Raw genomic sequence first — 18,698 nt, 5'->3', positions numbered from 1 at the left:
ATTGCTTCAACTTATTGCTTCAACTTATTGCTTCAACGTATTGCTTCAACTTATTGCTTCAACGTATTGCTTCAACTTATTGCTTCAACGTATTGCTTCAACTTATTGCTTCAACGTATTGCTTCAACTTATTGCTTCAACGTATTGCTTAAATTTATTGCTTCAACGTATTGTTTCAATTTATTGCTTCAACGTAGGCTATTGCTTCAACGTATTGCTTCAACTTATTGCTTCAACTTATTGCCGGCCATGCCGCACACGCCTGCACCGCAAGGCCGCGGCAGGCGTAAAGAGTGTCCCTTATTTCAAGATCTCAAAGGTGGCAACCCTAAGTGGAGTAGGCCAACAAGGTTTCAGTATAAACAAATTGACATAGGCTTACTCAAGTAAAATTAAGCACAGCACTTGTGCAGTGAATTTACATTCCGCCACTGCCAGACACCCAGGCAGTGCCTGTACATCAGTGGTTCCCAAAGTGGGGTCCGGGGACCCCCAGGGGTCCTTGAGAGAGCTCCAGGGGGTCGCCATGCAACCAAATAGACCCTTATGGGTCTGTAACTCTGAGAGTATACAAATGGAACCAAATGGACCCTAGCGCGTCAATTTAGTTCAATTTGTACACTTTAGTGTACACTCTTGTACACTAAATTAACATTGATTTTACAATATAAATTCCAACCGAGGGTCCTTGAAATTAAACGGATTGAGAGTCACTGCTAGAGCAGTAGAAAACATTCTCTTATGGGGGTCTCTGGCATGTCTTTTCAAATGGGGGGTCAATTGACGTCCTTGACGTGACACATTTTGGGAACCAGTGCTGTATATCGTTGCTGTCAGGTGGAAACCTCATATGTCCAAAACTGTTACTTTTCAGCATTCAAATTAAAAAATAGCATAAGTAGCAGATCTACAAGCTCAAAACTACTTTTCATACTTTCGTGTGACACTGCACTGACGCTTTGTGATCAAGTAGGTCATTAATTCACAGAAAAAAAGAAAGAAAAAAACCCCACAAAAAGTTAATGCATGAAGAGGTTTCTGCCCAGCAACGGTATGCTGTAGGCAAGGCAAGGCAAGGCAATTTTATTTATATAGCACCTTTCATACACGAGGCAATTCAAAGTAACGACGCTGCCAGATCCAAGAAGCTTGCTACACTTTGTTTCACAGCTGGTTACCCAATACCGCCGGGTTAAATTCAAAGTGCTTTGCAGAATAAAAACTAAAATACAGCAACAGTGCACTTTAAAAAGATAGATACAACTAGATGAAGCCCACCAGGGCAGGTCAGGTTGTGGCCTCCTGGTGGCGCTATAATAGGCCAATGTGAAAAGGGTTCTTACGCCTTGGATGGCAATTGGATGATTTGAGGCATCTTGTTCCAAAAATGTGTTTTGCAAAAATCCACCTGTTGGTGGCGCTATAACAGGCCAATGTGAAAAGGGTGGGATATATTCCTCAGCCTAGTAGGAAAGTGCATGAAAGATTTCACGTAAATTGCACGCTGCGTTCATGATTTGAGGCTTTTTGTTCAAAATGGGCCAATCCTGCAAACTTTGAAAGCCAATGTTAGCCAATTAGGATGGAATATGAAATATCGGACAGATCCGTCTTGAACACATGACTATAGAGATAGTGTGTAACGATTTGCGTGATCTTTGGACAGAATTTGGAGGAGTAATATACAAATAAAATGTTTTTCAAAAGTCGGCCTCCTTGTGGTGCTTAACAGGCCGTTTGGGGCAGAGGTTCATCGTTGGCATCCAGGGAGTGTGTGTGCAAAATTTGGCATCGACCGGATTAATGGTGTCGGAGATTAGCTGGTAACAGACGGACGGACGGACGGACACTCAAAACATAGGTCCTCATTTATCAATCGAGTGTCAAATCTGCCACAGATTCGAGTGCAGGTTTCGTAGTACACCCACGTCGCCACGGCATTTATAAAGTGATCGCAAACAGCTGATCCTTCCTTAATTTCGTTCCGACGTTAATAAATGTGACGGCTGAAATCTATCTGGCACGCCCTCGTTTTTGCGACATGAACGTTTTGCAATACGACCAAACAACGCATGGTAACCTATAGTTACACAATGGAAAAAGCAAATAAAAAGGTTTCCCCTTGCTGGCCGCCTCACCCCCCTCTCATACACACACACACAGGCACATGCACGCACACGCAACTTGCAAGCCCAACTGGTGTAAAGAACGAACACCTGCATGAATTAAAGAAAGGCCTACCCTGTCTGTTTCTCCTCTCACCTCGCTTGCCTTTCTGGTTAGTAAACCACAGCATGCAAGCCGCCTTTGTTTTAAATGGTCCCGGCCCAAACCGTTCACACTTCACACCTAACGGCCGGGGATGCGCCCCCCCCCCATGCTAATTTGCCCAGTCAATCATTTGATCCATGCTACGTGCCTGCTGTGTGTTGTTAGTTGTAGGCTACTGTTGTAGCCTAAATTATTAAAGTCTTCATTCATTTAATACAACAAAATATATTGGTGAACGAAAACCTGAACCTGTGAACCATATGAATTAAATAAAGCTGTCTGTTTCTCCTCTCGCTTCGCTTCCCTTGCTGCCTCCCTTGCTCCTCACCCCCCCACCCCCCCCCCCGCACGCACGCATGCACATATCGCAATTTGCAAGAAACTTTCACTGTGTGTTGTTAGTTGTATATAAATTTATTAAAATGTTTATTCATTTAATATACAACAAGATTAGTGAATGAAAACCTGAACCTGTGATTATGTGAAGCATTAATTAAATAACATTGCTCACGTCATTGGAATGAGTTTCAGCCCGTGACAAATGCTGTTTTGCAACTCTGCATCTCCTCCTCTGCTCCTGTTCTGTCTGTCTCTGTCACTGTCGTGACCTGCATGCACGTTTATGACACATTGACATTACTGTATATTAGGCTGCATGCCTCGCAGCGGCGCAGCCTAAACCTTATGTGGTACTGGTGGTAGGCTGTAGTGGTGGAGGTCTGTGAGTTAAGTTGGCACCCCGTGATTTTCCATATGACGGAAAAAAATGAGATGCAGTCCCCACGTTGCTGCCTATAGGCACTGTCGGCATGTCACATTTAGTGGCATTCGAGTGCGTCAGGTTTATCCTTAATTAAAAGGACGAGACGTAACGCGAGAAAGACATGGCTGTAGATTGCAGTTGGTTGGTAGACTTGACTATAGCTGCATAGCCTCGGTCCCAGGCTTACTTATCTGCGGAAAGAAAATCTAAAGCTGCAGCACTGCAAATGCCTCTCGATCCAGTCATGGAATGAAGTTAGTAGAGGGGGGGGGGGGGGCTACCGGTATGCACTCATGCAAAACGCTATTTAAATGGCTTAAAGCATTGTTTTTAATTGCGCGATTTTAATAAGCTTGCACACTTGGTAATATCCTACCAATTTCATATGACATGCCTTTACAAAATATATTTTCTTCACATGTAGGCTATTATTAGTTTTATACATTTTAGGAGTGAAAACATATGTTTAGATGCATGTGACAGCCTCTCAGCTGGTCAAACAATGCTGCTCCGCTGTTCTACGACAGAAAAACAGAAAAAGGACAAAGCGTACGCCAGCTCCCGACCAGACGTGAGTTTTGAACGTTGTCAAGTTCAATTTCAAGCTTTGCCGGTATTGTTAAATTCCGAAAATGTCGGTAATTTCGGCGTGCGCCCATATTTTGGCGTACGCACGGTTGATAAATGAGGGCCATACTCTCTCCCCATGCCTTCGGCCTGGTGGAGAAAATTAAATACTGTAAGATGGCAGGAGCATATAAATTAAAACAAATACTCCCACCCTTGATTTAAAAAACTAGCTCATTTAAAGCACTGCAAGTGTAAACTAACATGGGCCAGTCAGTGTCCTTACTCAAGGTCACTTCATCTGAGGGTATAGTGAGTGTTGCTCAGTCACTTCCCCACACAGTTCCTTTCTGACCGCAAGCAGACTCCTCTAACCGCTAGGCTGACGCTGCCCCTGAACGATGGCATGCAATAGTGCTGTCCTTGTAGTACCTACATCCCCAACTCAAATTTCAGTTATTCTTTCTGTTTAATGCCAATAAAGTTAATCTGCAAGCACGCTGGCACAGTAAAGGTTAATGAATTGGTCTTACAGTAGCAACAGTTAGCATACAATAACTGTAGTGTAGTATGACGTACATGATAAATGGACAAAATTAATTCATAATTAGCACAACAGCATAGTCCAAAGCACAATGTTATAGTACACAAATAAATGTATACATCATGTTAAATACATGCCAGGTGGTTTACTGTTAACCACTACTTAACCTTATGTGTTATTGTCTGCACAGTGCACACTGTCTTGTGTGTCTTTCATTGTCTTGTTCCCACACAAATCCCTTTGTGCAATTAATTATAACTTATAAGTGACATATATAACCTCACTTAGATAAAAGCAAAACATACCGACCCACAGTAGCCTGAAGCGCAACAACTGAATGTCATAGTTGTGAAATGACATGTGAACAAGTTGGATCACTTCCCTTAAAGTGACCCACGCGCGTGCGCACACACGCACGCACGCACGCGCACACGCACACGCACACACACACACACACACACACGCGCACACAGGAACTTAAGCCAGGTATTTCCCTAGCTTTTGATTCTCGTGATACAGTAAAAATCACACCCGTGTGAAGTGAGTGGTGCAACTCCGTGTGGGGATCCCCGGAAGTTCCAGGCCGACAGGACCACAGCCAGGGTGCCGGGGAGGCATGGGCGGAGCTTGAGGGGGTTCAGGGGGTGCACCCCCTGGCAAAAAAAAAAAAAAAAAAAACGTTTTTTTTCTTTTTTTTAACTTAACTTCTGACTGTAGTTTGTAATCATCTCTCTTATCATGATATGATGACTCGCTATATGGCTGTAGTGCATGTGTGTATGTGTGTGAGCTGCTGTACTACCTAAATAACTCATTTTTAGGGGTTAGGGCATTGTAAAAACGCTAAAATAATAAAATAAAGGTCAAAAACGACATTGGCCAAGCAGTCGCACCCCCAGGCGTCAAGTTCAAGCTCCGCCTATGCGGAGAGGGCGAGTGTATTTCCAAACAGTTTTTGTTTTTATACAAATGCGGAGAACAAATTTCACTACGGTGTGTGACAAATCGTACGACTTTGGATACAGATTAAACACGTGGAATTGTAAGTGATGAAACAAAGAATCGAGCAGACACAATTGGAACTGGAACACTAGTATATATTCTACAAAAGTACAAATTAAGTTGATAAATGGCTACTTTCTCCTGATTGGCTGAAATTGTGTTTATTAAAGAGCTGGAGAGACAGGGAGACCCCTGTCATTGAACACTTTATAGCAAGGATTACTATCAGAATATAGTGATTTAACCTTTTAAGTTTTAACAAAAACACTTTTGGCATACCGGTAATCACAGATTTGTCTTAACAAGTCACAGCAGCGGACTGGGTACAGCAACACATGAGTAAGGCAGCAGTGTCTTCTCCAAATATTATAGCCTACAGAGACCAAATCCTCTTCTTTTATACAGCCCTAACAGCTGCAAATGTCTTGCTTCCAGCCTGTGCACATGCACTAGAGTGACCGATAAAGACTGGAAGCCTACAGTACATTGATACCCAAGCTGTGAGACAGTTTGGTTAACCACTTTCAACATGGTGTCCGTGCTTTGAGCATGCCATACTGTAGGGTTCAAACTTTCAAACATTTTCCAAAATGTCGTGATGCAATGTGTTTGTAACTGGTTATTGGTGCATTTTGGAAAAATTCTAAACATGGTAAATTATTTTTAAATTATACGTTAACTTAGCTCCAAAGTGGCCGGCCTGTAACATCAGTCATGTACAGTATATGACATCAGTCCTGTATGACAGATTTATAAGGTAATGCCAGGTTTCAGCATGATCACAGCCCCAATGATTGATTGATTGATTGAAGTTAAGTATGTGGCAAATTGGCAACAACAAGGTTTGTAAATGTTTACATACTAGAATTTCGCGGCCGCGGCCGCTCATCCCAGAGTTACGTTGCCGCGCACTATGGAAGAAGGAAATTGCGGGAGTCTGCAGTGAATGAGTTTGAATGAGTTTTATCAGATCACCAGTTCTGTCATGGCTACTGTATGTACAGTAATACAGAATGTAAACAGAAAAGCCATTAAGGACATTATCTGTCACGGATCCAGTTACCTGATCTATGGTGAGTTGTCCCTGAACAGTAAACCAGACCACTCTGTCTGTCTGTCTGTCTGTCTGTCTGTCTGTCTGTCTGTCTGTCTGTCTGTCTGTCTGTCTGTCTATTTACGATCGTCGGGTGCGCGGCGGCTCACCATGAACAGCTCTCGAACCTTTTGAGATACAGCGCTTTGAAAATAGTCATTGGTCCGACAAACGACAACCCACCTCAAACCCTAACCTAACCATAACCGCAAGCACGGGATCAGACGCTAGTTCGACATGCGGACACATGTCAGACTAATGCTCCGTGGGAATTACATGTGGTCCCCATTATAATGGAGGCTCGATGGAGCTGGATTTAAAAATCCCATAGCTGGTGGGGACGGTGGCTTAGTCCAGACTAACCGGAGCAATGCTAAAAGGTAAATAGACGGTCGCTGCTTTCATATATGGAGTATACAGTTGTCTACGAACATACGCGGAGATAGCACCAGTAGGTACCGATAGCCTAGCTACGTTTATAAATGTAGATAGCAGCCAAAAAGTTTAAATTCACCCGTGGCTTCCCTTTAAGGTTAGGGTTAAGGGGCCGATCACACCGAGATGCATCGCTAGAAACATGTCAACAGAAAAGCTATTGCTTTGCTGTGGTACTATAGCCTGGCATGCACTCCTCTCTTGCATCACATTTGTCTAGTGGTTTCTTGTGGTTAAACTTCATTTTTGATATAGTCTCAGCAGGCGCAAAGTCGCACATCTCCTTCCTGTTTTAATGTAGGTAGATGTGGTAGGAACAGTGACAGACAATGACAAATGCAGACAACATTTTTGTTTCTTATAAACTCAAGACTCAAAGGGCTGTATTTTGCGTGTCTTAAGTACCAGGTCTTATTACTTAACTTAAGACCTGGAGGCGTGATCAATGCCATTTGGCTATTCTGAGTGGCCAAAGAGCAAGCGCAAGCGACCCGTGAAATTCTCATGCACGTGCTTGTTTGTTGCACGTGCCTGCAGGCGACAAGAGTTGGATTGTGGTCAGCTTTTTTTCCCCACGCCACGTGTCCGCACATGCATGAGACCGTGGCACAATCCCCGCTGACCCAAGCGAGAATGCCTGCGACTCGCTGTCTGAAACGGCCATAACAGTAGTGTGTATACACTATGTCGAGTCTGAGCGACTAAATCTGAGCAGAAGTCAGGACTGTCAGGACTCTCACCGACACCAACCTCTGGCAGCACATCACCCTCACCCTCCTTAGCTACAGATCTCTCCATGCCCCCCCCCCCCCCATTATCTTACCTAATCCATCAATATACTTCCTCACAGAACTTGCGGTCCTCAGACAGGGGTTTCCTATCCACCCCCGCATCAGCTTGTGAACCTTTGGCGACAGAGCTTTCAGTGGGTCAGTCCCCACACTCTGGAACTCTCTCCCAACAGAGATTTGCAAAGGCTCTGTATAAATTTAAGGTATTATTATTATTTCACACACACACGCACGCACACACACACACACACACACACACACACACACACACACACACACACACACACACACACACACACACACACACACACACACACACACACACACACACACACACACACACACACACACTAACTGTTACATGGTAGGCTATATACGTTTGTAGCCTTTTTGGTTTATTCTTTTACAAGTCATTGCATCTAAGGTAGGATACGTTAGAACATGTTAATGTCTATCTTGTCATCGCCTTGTCATAGGTCTTCACAGGGTCACAAAACGGGGGGGGAAATTTAGCTCGCAGAAAAAACACATGTAAATCGCAGTTGCATACTTGTAATCCAAGGCCGAGGCCAAGGCAGCAACTCCCCCACATTCTTCTATCCCCCACGGGTCCCTGGATGGGTGCAGAGTACTGCTACACCAGAATGTTATGTGCAGTATACCAAACTTCAACCAGAACGAGCATGTTACCGACAAGCATCTGTATGGGGGAGGGCTATGAAGGATGTCTGTGTGAAGATAGCACCCAGGAGAATGAGACTGACTGGGTCACTGCCAAAGACACTGGAGCTCGCCTCAGCCAAACTGTTGGTGGCCAATAACGCATTCAATGACTGACAATTTAGGCAATTAGCAGACTCATTTACATGCATCTAGCAGACACTCTTATCCAGACTTAAAATAAGCATAGGCGTGCCACACAATGTGGAAGTTCTAAAATAAATATATATATATGCAGTGGCAGAAAGTACCTGAGCTACACAGATGTATGGAGGGTCGAGATGACTGGAAATGCTCATCAGATGGCCCAGAGATATTCCCCAAACGTAACATGACAGATCTAACTATTGAGCCTAAGAGAGACAACATCTTGTCCACATTGCTCAGCTCTAAGTTGTGTTTACTGTAACTTGCTTTACTATATCGTGTATAATCGTTGCTGTCGGGAGGAAACCAACTAACTCCTCTTTCGTTTTGGACAAAACCTCTTAAATCCATTGGACCCTCAAACTGCCTGCAAAAACAGCTAAGTCCACCACCTCTCATGCAAGTAATTGACAATATATAAAGTCACAACACCAACTTTGATGTGGCGGTATTGCTTTGTTTTCAAAATATAAGGTATTCTTCATTTCCTGAAAAAGATAGGTGGTTTCTTCCTGACAGCAGAATTAAATTACACAATTAAAAGTACTATTTACTACTGTTTGACTCCTGTGAACCACAATACACACTTCCTGCACCAACAACAAAACTTTCAGAAGCAATGCTTGGGCTTCGCACATCATGACAGGAAGTTACACGAGATCACACAAGGCTGCATCTTCTTGCCTCTGTTGCCTCTGTTTTGGGAAGAACGTTTTGTATAGTTGTATTACATATATTGCAATGATAATGTCTGGTTGTCACAAACTCTCAGGTCACACCAGGACAGTGAGTGTACCTCTGCACACACTGTTTGAGAACACCTGTTTTATGGAACAAAAGTATCAAATGTCACTAGTTCCTACACCAACTAGCTAGGTCTTGTTTGAGACGTTGTGGCTAAATGTAGGCTTCGTCGTTTATGACCTCTGCCACTGTAGTTATACTATACAATTATGGGTTTAGAACACTACAAATGGTGTGCCTGCTAGCCTATAGCGGTCCAGGCGCATACCACATGGGCGCATGCCTGACAGCGTGTTGCGGGTTCGAGTCCCGACCCCGACGGCCTTTGCTATAGGCCTATGTCATTCCCAGTCTCTCTCTCTCCACTATATCCTATCAATAAAGGCAGAAAAGTCCCAAAAATATTGTTAAACTAGATAAAGTGCCAATCGGCACAGGTCTCCACCAGGATTTCTTCCTCAGCCTAGTGGGAATATGCGTGCACAGTTTCATGGCAATCGGACGCTGCGTTGAGGAGTTGTGGCGATTTGTACAAAGCGGGCTACTCCTGAAAACTGTAGGAGGCAATCGTGGCCAATCAGGATGGAATATGATAAATCAAACAAACCTGTCTTGATCACATGACTATGGAGATCATGTGTACCGATTTGCGTGAAATTTGGATAAAATGTGAAGGAGTAATAATAGAAAATGTGTTTTACATATGTCGGCCTCCTGGTGGCACTATAAAGAGCAGATGTGAAAAATTCCAGGCAAAGGTTTTTCCTTGGCCTCTAGGGAGTTGGCATACAAAGTTATCCACAGATCCGTGCAGTTAGAGGTAAAATGGGAATGTGGGTGCACAATTTCACGGAAATCACGCGATGTGTTCATGATTTGCAGCATTTTGTTTGAAACTGAGCACTTTTGGAAGCCAATCTTAACCAATCAGGATGGAGTCTGAGAAATCTGAAAGACCGGTTTGGTTGAATGGCTCTAGAGAGACTGTGTACCAATTTGCGTGATGTTTGGACACAATCTGTAGGTGTACTGTGCAAAAACTTGTTTTGCACAAAGCGGCCTCCTGGTGGCGCTATAACAGGCCGTTCTGGAAAGTTTGGGGCAGAGGTTCATGGTTGGCATCCAGGGAGTGTGTGTGCAAAATTTGGCATCGACCGGGTTAACGGTGGCCGAGATTAGCTGCTCACAGACGGACGGACACACGGACGGACGGACACACGGACGGACGGAGTGCAAAACATACTCTCCCCCATGCCTTCGGCTGGTGGAGACAAAAAACACTACAAATGCCTTCATGTGGAGGCATTTGTAGACGTTTAAGGCCTTCTCCACTCACTTCATTGGGCTACGGCTCCCACACACACACACACACACACACACACACACACACACACACACACACACACACACACACACACACACACACACACACACACACACACACACACACACACACACACACACACACACACACACACACACACACACACACACACACACCCCTACCTATTGGCACACTCCTTCAACGGCTCTGGGTTAAACTATTATGCCTGAAGGGTAAACAACCAGCACCATATCAACGCCTGTACAAACAACCGTTACCCTACGCCAAATACCTCCTGTTACAGTCACACTCATCTGTACATAATTACACAGTATTTGATATGACCACAGGGTGTTTCTAAGCAGCCAGTATAGGCAATCACCTGCAGGGAGATCTCACCTAATAAAATGAATAACACGTGGCCAGGGTGGCTACACCACCAACGTCACTTGATATCAGAGATAATTAAACCCTTCTGGTGAACAATTCAACACCAAACAATAATGAAAGCATGCAGATGTTCAGGTTTAGAGTAGACCAGGGTGGGATATTTTGCTTGGCTATCACAAAATCAATCAACCAAAGTGCATGCACGATCGCGCGCATGCGCACATGCACACGCACACACAATCTCTCTCTCTCTCTCTCTGTAGCTCACACACTGTAGCTGCATTTTAACCCTTGAACTCTAGCATACCTGTTGTGCGGCTAACATTCGGTGAAACTAACAGATCTACATGCTCATAACACGTCACAACGTGACACGTTGTGAGCTTGTAGATTGGCTATTTTCCCAAAAGATCAAAGATAGGGTTATGTATGTTACTTATATCTTAATGTTTTTGCATTGAACACACCTGACGGTTACTGCATGGCTTGTTCCTGCTCATTAATCAATATACACAACATCTGTTGTCAACAAGCCATAAACAGTGGGCAGCAGTGGCACCCATGGGAAACTCAAGCTGTGAAGGTCATAAAATGGGGTGATAAAAAAAATAAAATAAAAAAAAAACGAACAAAAAGGTGGGAGTGGGAGTAAATCAGTTTCAGCTTCATCCGGCTGATGGCTACTCAGATGATGAGCACTCTGTAGGGGACGCTGTTGGGCGATCAGTTCTGAAATGTGATCAGGTACGACGAGACGAGAAGGAAGACAGACTTGGACTGGTCTAACCTGTACGTGTTTGTTTCTGTGTAGCACTGTGGCTGACAGTTGATAAGCAGATTATACGGATGGGTAGATGTGTGGGCGCATGCCTGTAGTGAGCATAGTTTGTGCGTGTGTGTGCGTGTGCGAGAGAGATAGAGAGAGAGAGAGAGAGAGAGACAGAGACAGAGAGAGAGACAGAGACAGAGAGAGAGAGAGAGAGGCGCAGAAAGATATAGCCTAGAGAAAAGGGGAGGGAGAGTGACTGTGTCTCTACTAGCTCAGCTGGTTTACTGGAAATGTTACCGGTGTTGCGCAGCAACAATTGCAGATCTACAAGCTCACATTGCGTTGTCATACTCATAACAGGCAAATGTCTTTCCAAACATTTCCAACACATTCCAACACAATTTCTGAAACCCCCCCCCCCCCTCCTCCTCTAAAGAATAGTAGATCTACAAGCTTTGAACGCATCGCACTGACGCGTAGTGAGCTTCTCGATCAGCTATTTTCTACATTTGTTGTACTATAAGGTAAGCTAACCTCTGTAACTGATGCTTTCCCCTCTGCCATTGTATTATGAACAAGATGACAGCAAAGGAAATGCTTCAAGCACTGGAGGGCAATTACATAATGTTGAGATCCAGGTTTCTTTTTTTGTCCTAACCGAAATTCCTTTCAGAAGGAAAAGGAGTTTTTGTCAGTGTGTGCACTCTGCACATGGCCTTTTGCTGTAAGCAGCTGTAGTAAATAATCAGGCAAAGAGGCTACCACGAACAGAGGGACAGGGGATGGTCCGTGGGAGGAGGAGGTAGCGTGGATTGATTGAGGATCTCAGGAAATGAACCAGGGCCGAGGCTGCTGTGCTCTACCGCTAGTCCACTGACAGTCGACTAGTGGTGGAAAAAGCGCAATAATGCAATGTAGATGTACTCCGTTACAAGTGGAAGTCCATATTCAAAATGTACTTGAGTAAAAGTACAAAAGTATCAGCATCAAAATGTAAAAGTACTAAAAGTAAAAGTGCTCATATTGCACAATGTCTCAGTTCAAAATGTGTAAATATCTTTTGAAAATAGCCAATCTACAAGTTCACAATGCGTTGCATCGCGACATTGTGAACTGGTAGATCTGCTATTTTCAAATGGCCGAAATGTATATAGGGCCGTGGTTAATGGATGTTTTGGGGATCTTTGCTGCAGGAAACAACTGACAGGAAATACAATTCGGAAGGCAGTTGTCAACTGTGCTGAATATCTGAGGCATACTTTCAACACTAGAGGGTGGCAAACAGTGACCACTTAAGCCCTATTTCAAGAATAGCCAGGAGCTTGTAGATCGGCAAATGTTGCTCTTTTGGAAAAAGGGGGGGAAATATATATATATAAATAACCCCAAATAAATGACACCCCTGCTTAACATCTCCACTGCTCTGGTGCATTGTGGCCATATATGCTCAATGCTAAAGTACAAAACAGACCCTATCACAAAATCCTCGGGCAAGATTGGTGAAAAGCATCAAAAGCCTTGATTAAATCAAGTCACACAATTGCATTATCAATCTTTTATTTATTTATTTTTAGGAACTAGCTCATTCAACTAGCAGCTCATTTCACAATCCCTTCTAAACTGTGTGTGAACTTGAGACACGTCCAATAAAACTGCATAAACACCCCAATAAAAATGCCACAGTGGAGTATTAGTCAGCGTTTATCTCAATGTCACTGGGGTAACTATACAGTATGATCTGCATAGCTTCTAATTCTTTGAAACCACGTGACTATAAAGAACATGGCTGCTGTATGGCCAGCGGGCGGCGCTGCTGAGAACAGAAGCCAGGGCATTTACAAGAAACCCTTAGAGATTTAGGAATTCACTCCCATATCTGCACTTACATCTGATATGTAAATGTCTTCTCCCAAAGTCCAAGGCCCTGCAAACTGAGCCAAGCTGCAGTTGCTAAAATACATAACAACTTCTGCCAAAGATCACATTGCTTTGTTATGCTTAGACAAACTACTTGTAAGTAACCTCCCCAACAGAATGCTTTACTTTTAGGATGACTTATTCAATAAAGGGGAGAGAATCATTCTCTCATAATGCACCGTGTAGACTACACATTTATTTAATCGTTATTAGTCTTGTGTCAGCGACAGCGTACTGTATGACAGGGTTATAAGATTATTAACAGTGTTATAGCATACTGCAGCTGGGCTATACAGTTTGGTCTCGGTTGTGTGGCAGTGTTTTTACACTGGCACAATGCATCATGTCACCACTAGCTATAGTCTTAAAAAAATAGAAGACTTCTGTAGTATATTATTTTTGTTTGTTGTAGGGTTGCAGAGTTAGGGTTTTGTTTGTTGTACCACCGCGATCTGACCCATCTGATTTGTTATCCTAAAAACTATTGAAAATACACTATGAAAATAAATCATTAAAACCAAGGCAAATTATTTATTCTGAGTCCTCTTCTTTTCTATTTGAAGTGGAGTTTCTAACAGATAAAAGTCTTGCACACCCTCAAGACAGGAAATAGTTTAGAGCCAGGTTTCACAATGAGTCAGTCTTCGCATTCTCACGCAGGCACACGCGCACATGCACACACACGCACACGCACACGCACACACACACACACACACACACACACACACACACACACACACACACACACACACACACACACACACACACACACACACACACACACACACACACACACAGCCCTGTGAGCAAACATCTCTGTGTATATCACTGGGAATCTAAAGCAAACTTACAGCATGTAAAACTCTACATTTGTTGAGTTACCAAACATATTCAAACAGTTCAAAAGGGGTACTTTATTCTGGTCAATATTTGAGTTTTACATTCTCGCACCAACAATGTTATCGTCATTTGTCACTAGATTAAGTTATTCTTCATCAGTTTTCTTAACACCCAACGGACAGACAAAGGAGGCACCTTTACATTTATAATTATTTTAAATTATTCATATTTACACCCACATTAATCTAATGGCATAAGGGGGGGGGGGGGGGGTAGGGCAATAATACAGGGTTGGGTGAATGTGTGCACAAGTGTGCACAACTGCACATGTGTGCACAAGTGGGAATGTCTGCACATACTTGTGCACCGCAACTGTGATGTCTCTTGTTTTTGCAATCACTAAACAGCCAAATCCTTCATGGGTGTTCATTCAACTCTGTGAGTGTAACCAAATGGTCCAACAGGTCCAACAGGTCCAACTCTGAGATGGGACAAATGTAACCAAATGTACCCATAACAATTGTACATGCACTGACATGAAAGCTCATAATCAGGCCGAATTAACAGCTTCAGTGACTCAGGACAGCTGAACTTCGCACACCAAAAACAGCATGCGCATCAAACAAACTTCTGGCATTCAAACAATCTCTCCTGGTTGTTATGCAACACAACAGTGTATGTAGGACTAGGCTCACACGCCACCTTTCACATGGCAAATGTTGCAATTTTAAAGACTTAACCACTTGAACACTTGCTTCATTGCTTCATTGACCCCTGCAGGAGTCTATACTGATCCCTCTGCTTTTTCCCCTTTACACAAAAGTCGAAAATAGCCCATAATGTTATGAGCTTGTAGATTGGCTATTTTCACCTAATGTTCTCCCCACAATCGGGGTCATGTTCTTAAACTAGGTAGTCTAAATCAAGTGGTTCACAAAGTGGGGTCTGGGGGTGGAGATAACCTACTTCCATCCACTTGGTTCGATGTCTCTACTTTCTCAACTCTAATCTGGTCTTTAAGAGACTCATAGGAGCAGTATGTTTCTGTCAAACTAGAAACTACTCCACCAGAGTGAGAGATGCACAATACCAGAGGGAGCTCCTCTAACCTTGACCCCCCCCCCTCCCCCCTCCTACTGTGCTACCACCACAATGTGGAAGGCTCTTCCAACAGACATTAAAGTTCTTATCTTTTTACTACTGCTACTGGAGCTTTTATGGTTATGTAATGTAATGTACGTTGTATATATTGCATATCTTAAGGGCTATTCACACCGGGCACTATAACTATAACTATATATTACAAAACAATGTGTTCTAAAGTGAAGTGGATGGCAGAGGTCACACCAACTATTAAAAAAAATACAACAGTGAACTCTTTCACTTTAGTACAACATGCACTTTAATTCTAGATTCCAGCGAGATTTTAAATGGCTGCCTGGTTACATACCAACGAGCTGTTAAAAATGCTAAATCGGCCTTCATTTCTAACACCGTCTCAAAAAATAGCCATAAACCCCAGGTACTGTTCAACATTTTTAATTCCATTATAAATCCCTGTGATGCCTCCCCCCTCATCCCATCACTTCCTCTATGTGAGAATTTCCAACGATTCTTTATAGATAAAATATCAGACCTCAGGGCACTGCACACCTATACCCCCACTCCCCCTGCAATCTCACCCTGCCCCGCTATACTTGACCATTTCACTCCGATATCTGTCCCCTCACTTCTCTTCCAAAGTCTTGGAGAAAATAATCTATACTCAACTGCAATCCTTTTTAACTACTTACGACCAATATGAAAATTTTCAATCTGGTTTCAGACCCGGCCACAGCACGGAAACAGCCCTCCTAAAAGTTTTTAATTACCTCATTTTAACAGTGGACTCCGGTAGCCCTGCCATTTTAGTTTTGCTGGACCTATCCGCTGCCTTCGACACGGTCGAACACCGAATCCTGCTTACAAGACTGGAACAGTAGGTTGGCATCTCCTGGATGGCCCTAACCTGGTTCCGATCCTACCTGACAGATAGGACTTTCTCCGTCCAGCTGGGTGAATTTTCCTCATCCGCTGCCCCCCTTACCTGTGAGGTCCCCCAGGGCTCTATTTTGGCCCCACTACTGTTTTTATTATATATGCTGCCCCTCGGACCCCTCCTCTCCAAACACGCCATCTCCTTCCACTGCTACGCTGACAACGTCCAAATTTACATGCCACTCACATCCGCCAGCAATAACTCACTCGACCCCTTAACCATACTGCTTAGAGGACATTAAAATCTGGATGGACGCAAACTTTCTACACCTTAATGACAACAAAACTGAAATCATCATCTTTGGACAACACCCCATCCCCTCTGTCACCAACCTCGGCCCCCTTACATCTAACATCCATACCAGTAGAAAAAATCTTGGCGTTATATTCGACAACCACTTCAACTTCGACCAACAGATCAGCTCGGTTGTTAAAACTAGTTTCTACCATCTACGTCTACTTGCCGAGATCAAACCTTACCTTCCCCCCAAACAATTCGAAACAGTCATCCACTCATTCATCTCCTCTAGACTAGACTACTGTAACGCCCTATATCATGGTATCCCCCAATCCTCTCTCAGACGACTCCAATTGGTACAAAATGCTGCTGCCCGCCTCCTCACCTGTACCAAAAAATATGACCACATCACACCAGTCTTAATCTCACTCCATTGGCTCCACATAAACAAGAGAATCGATTTTAAGATTATTTTATTCACCTTTAAATCCGGCCTGGCCCCCCCATATATGGCCGAACTCATACAGCAATACAACCCCACCAGAGCTCTGAGGTCTGCGGACCAGTCATTGCTGACCGTGCCAACATCACGAACCCTCAGAACAAGAGGTGACCGCGCTTTTGCGGTGGCAGCCCCTAAGCTCTGGAACAACCTCCCCCCCCATATTAGAGCTGCTCAAACAATTAACATGTTCAAATCCCTTCTTAAAATGCACCTTTTTTCCCTGGCGGCTTTTAATGTGAACTGATTTTAACCTTTTTAGGCACTGTATAGTATTTTAATTTGTTTATTTTTGTCTTTTTGTTGTGAAGCACTTTGGTCAACTTCGGTTGTGATATAACGTGCTATATAAATAAAGGTTGATTGATTGATTGATATATATATATTTATTAGTATTGAAGTATTCAACTGGGGAGATGGGTGTCATTTCCAGGCCCAATAGTGGTGCTGCCATGCAGCCTGGTTATGCAAAGTCAGACTGTAGTAGGCCAACTAACTGAGGCCTACCAAAGTAAGTAGGTCGAGGACTGCTGCTCTGCCCCAATTAAGAATACCGGTTTCCTGTTTTGATGCAGGCTGCTATACTCGCGCACGCCTCTATTACAAGTAAGCCGCGGCTAGAGACAAAAATCGCACGCGCGCGCGCACGCGCTCACGCACGCGCGCACACACACACACACACACACACACACACACACACACACACACACACGGTTTTAAACATATGCCATTGCCGCCATCTAGCGGTATATTGTGCAAGTACTTTTATCTCCTTTTTTCAAAACGCCACTTCTGTAGGCCTACAACACACACGCGCACAAGAAGAGAACGCAACCTTATCATCAAAGATGCACACAGTTGTTGTTGAACCGTATGTAATATGTATGATGGATGGTTTGTTTCAAACTAGAGATTTGCAATTAAATGTATTAAAACAATGAGTGGATACAAAAACACAAGTTCCTAAAGTTTCTTTAGGCTCAACCCTCAACTAATCAAATAAACCACAAAACGGACTAACTAAGTTCTCATGATAAAAGAAGCAGGCATAAACGACTTGAAAAGAGGGAAGCACTTTCAATATGCATAAACGACGACATTAAGACAATAAAAATATTACATTACACAGCTGGCCTGCAAAATGTTTTAGTAGACTATCACTTCTTGTTGTGCGAATGTTAGGCCTGTTGTTTCCCTTTCACTTTCACTTTGTCATTTGGCAAAATAACAGCATCCTTGCAGATTCTGCAGAAAACACATTATAAACAATATTTCAACGTAATTCAACATATGCTCGACTATATATTTTGCTGGTCAAATAGATTTTCATATTACACTTATTTTCTCTTGGGTAGAAAATAGGCTACTATCACTTTCACTTTTCCAAGGCATGTCAACACTAAGTGCAGTCATAGCCTATATTAGCTATATTATGAGACATGATGAATACCGGCTTACATTACACACGCTTTGCATTTCACCACGAAATACATCAATGTATGATCATTAAAACAAAAACAGTAAAGCTAAAGCATGTTCATATTCAGGCAATCAGCCTCAGGCCTTGACGGTGCAAAACTCACCTTAAATTATATGTGGAGCCG

General features: G+C 43.3%; 1 protein-coding gene across 1 annotated transcript in view; it reads right to left on the bottom strand.

Moving 5' to 3' along the window:
• Positions 1-18,698, bottom strand: part of acsl6 (acyl-CoA synthetase long chain family member 6) — a 105,709-nt gene extending 87,011 nt beyond the window's left edge. Inside the window, exon 1 of the mRNA XM_083777003.1 lies at positions 18,678-18,698. The gene's annotated coding sequence lies outside the window, so the exon portion shown is untranslated. The remainder of the gene's footprint in view (positions 1-18,677) is intronic.

The sequence above is a fragment of the Protomyctophum parallelum genome (genome assembly GCF_964188405.1).
Source record: "Protomyctophum parallelum genome assembly, chromosome: 1".
Taxonomy (NCBI): Eukaryota; Metazoa; Chordata; class Actinopteri; order Myctophiformes; family Myctophidae; genus Protomyctophum; species Protomyctophum parallelum.
The sequence above is the reverse complement of the archived record's forward strand: the minus strand, read 5'-3'. Positions and strand labels throughout refer to the sequence as shown.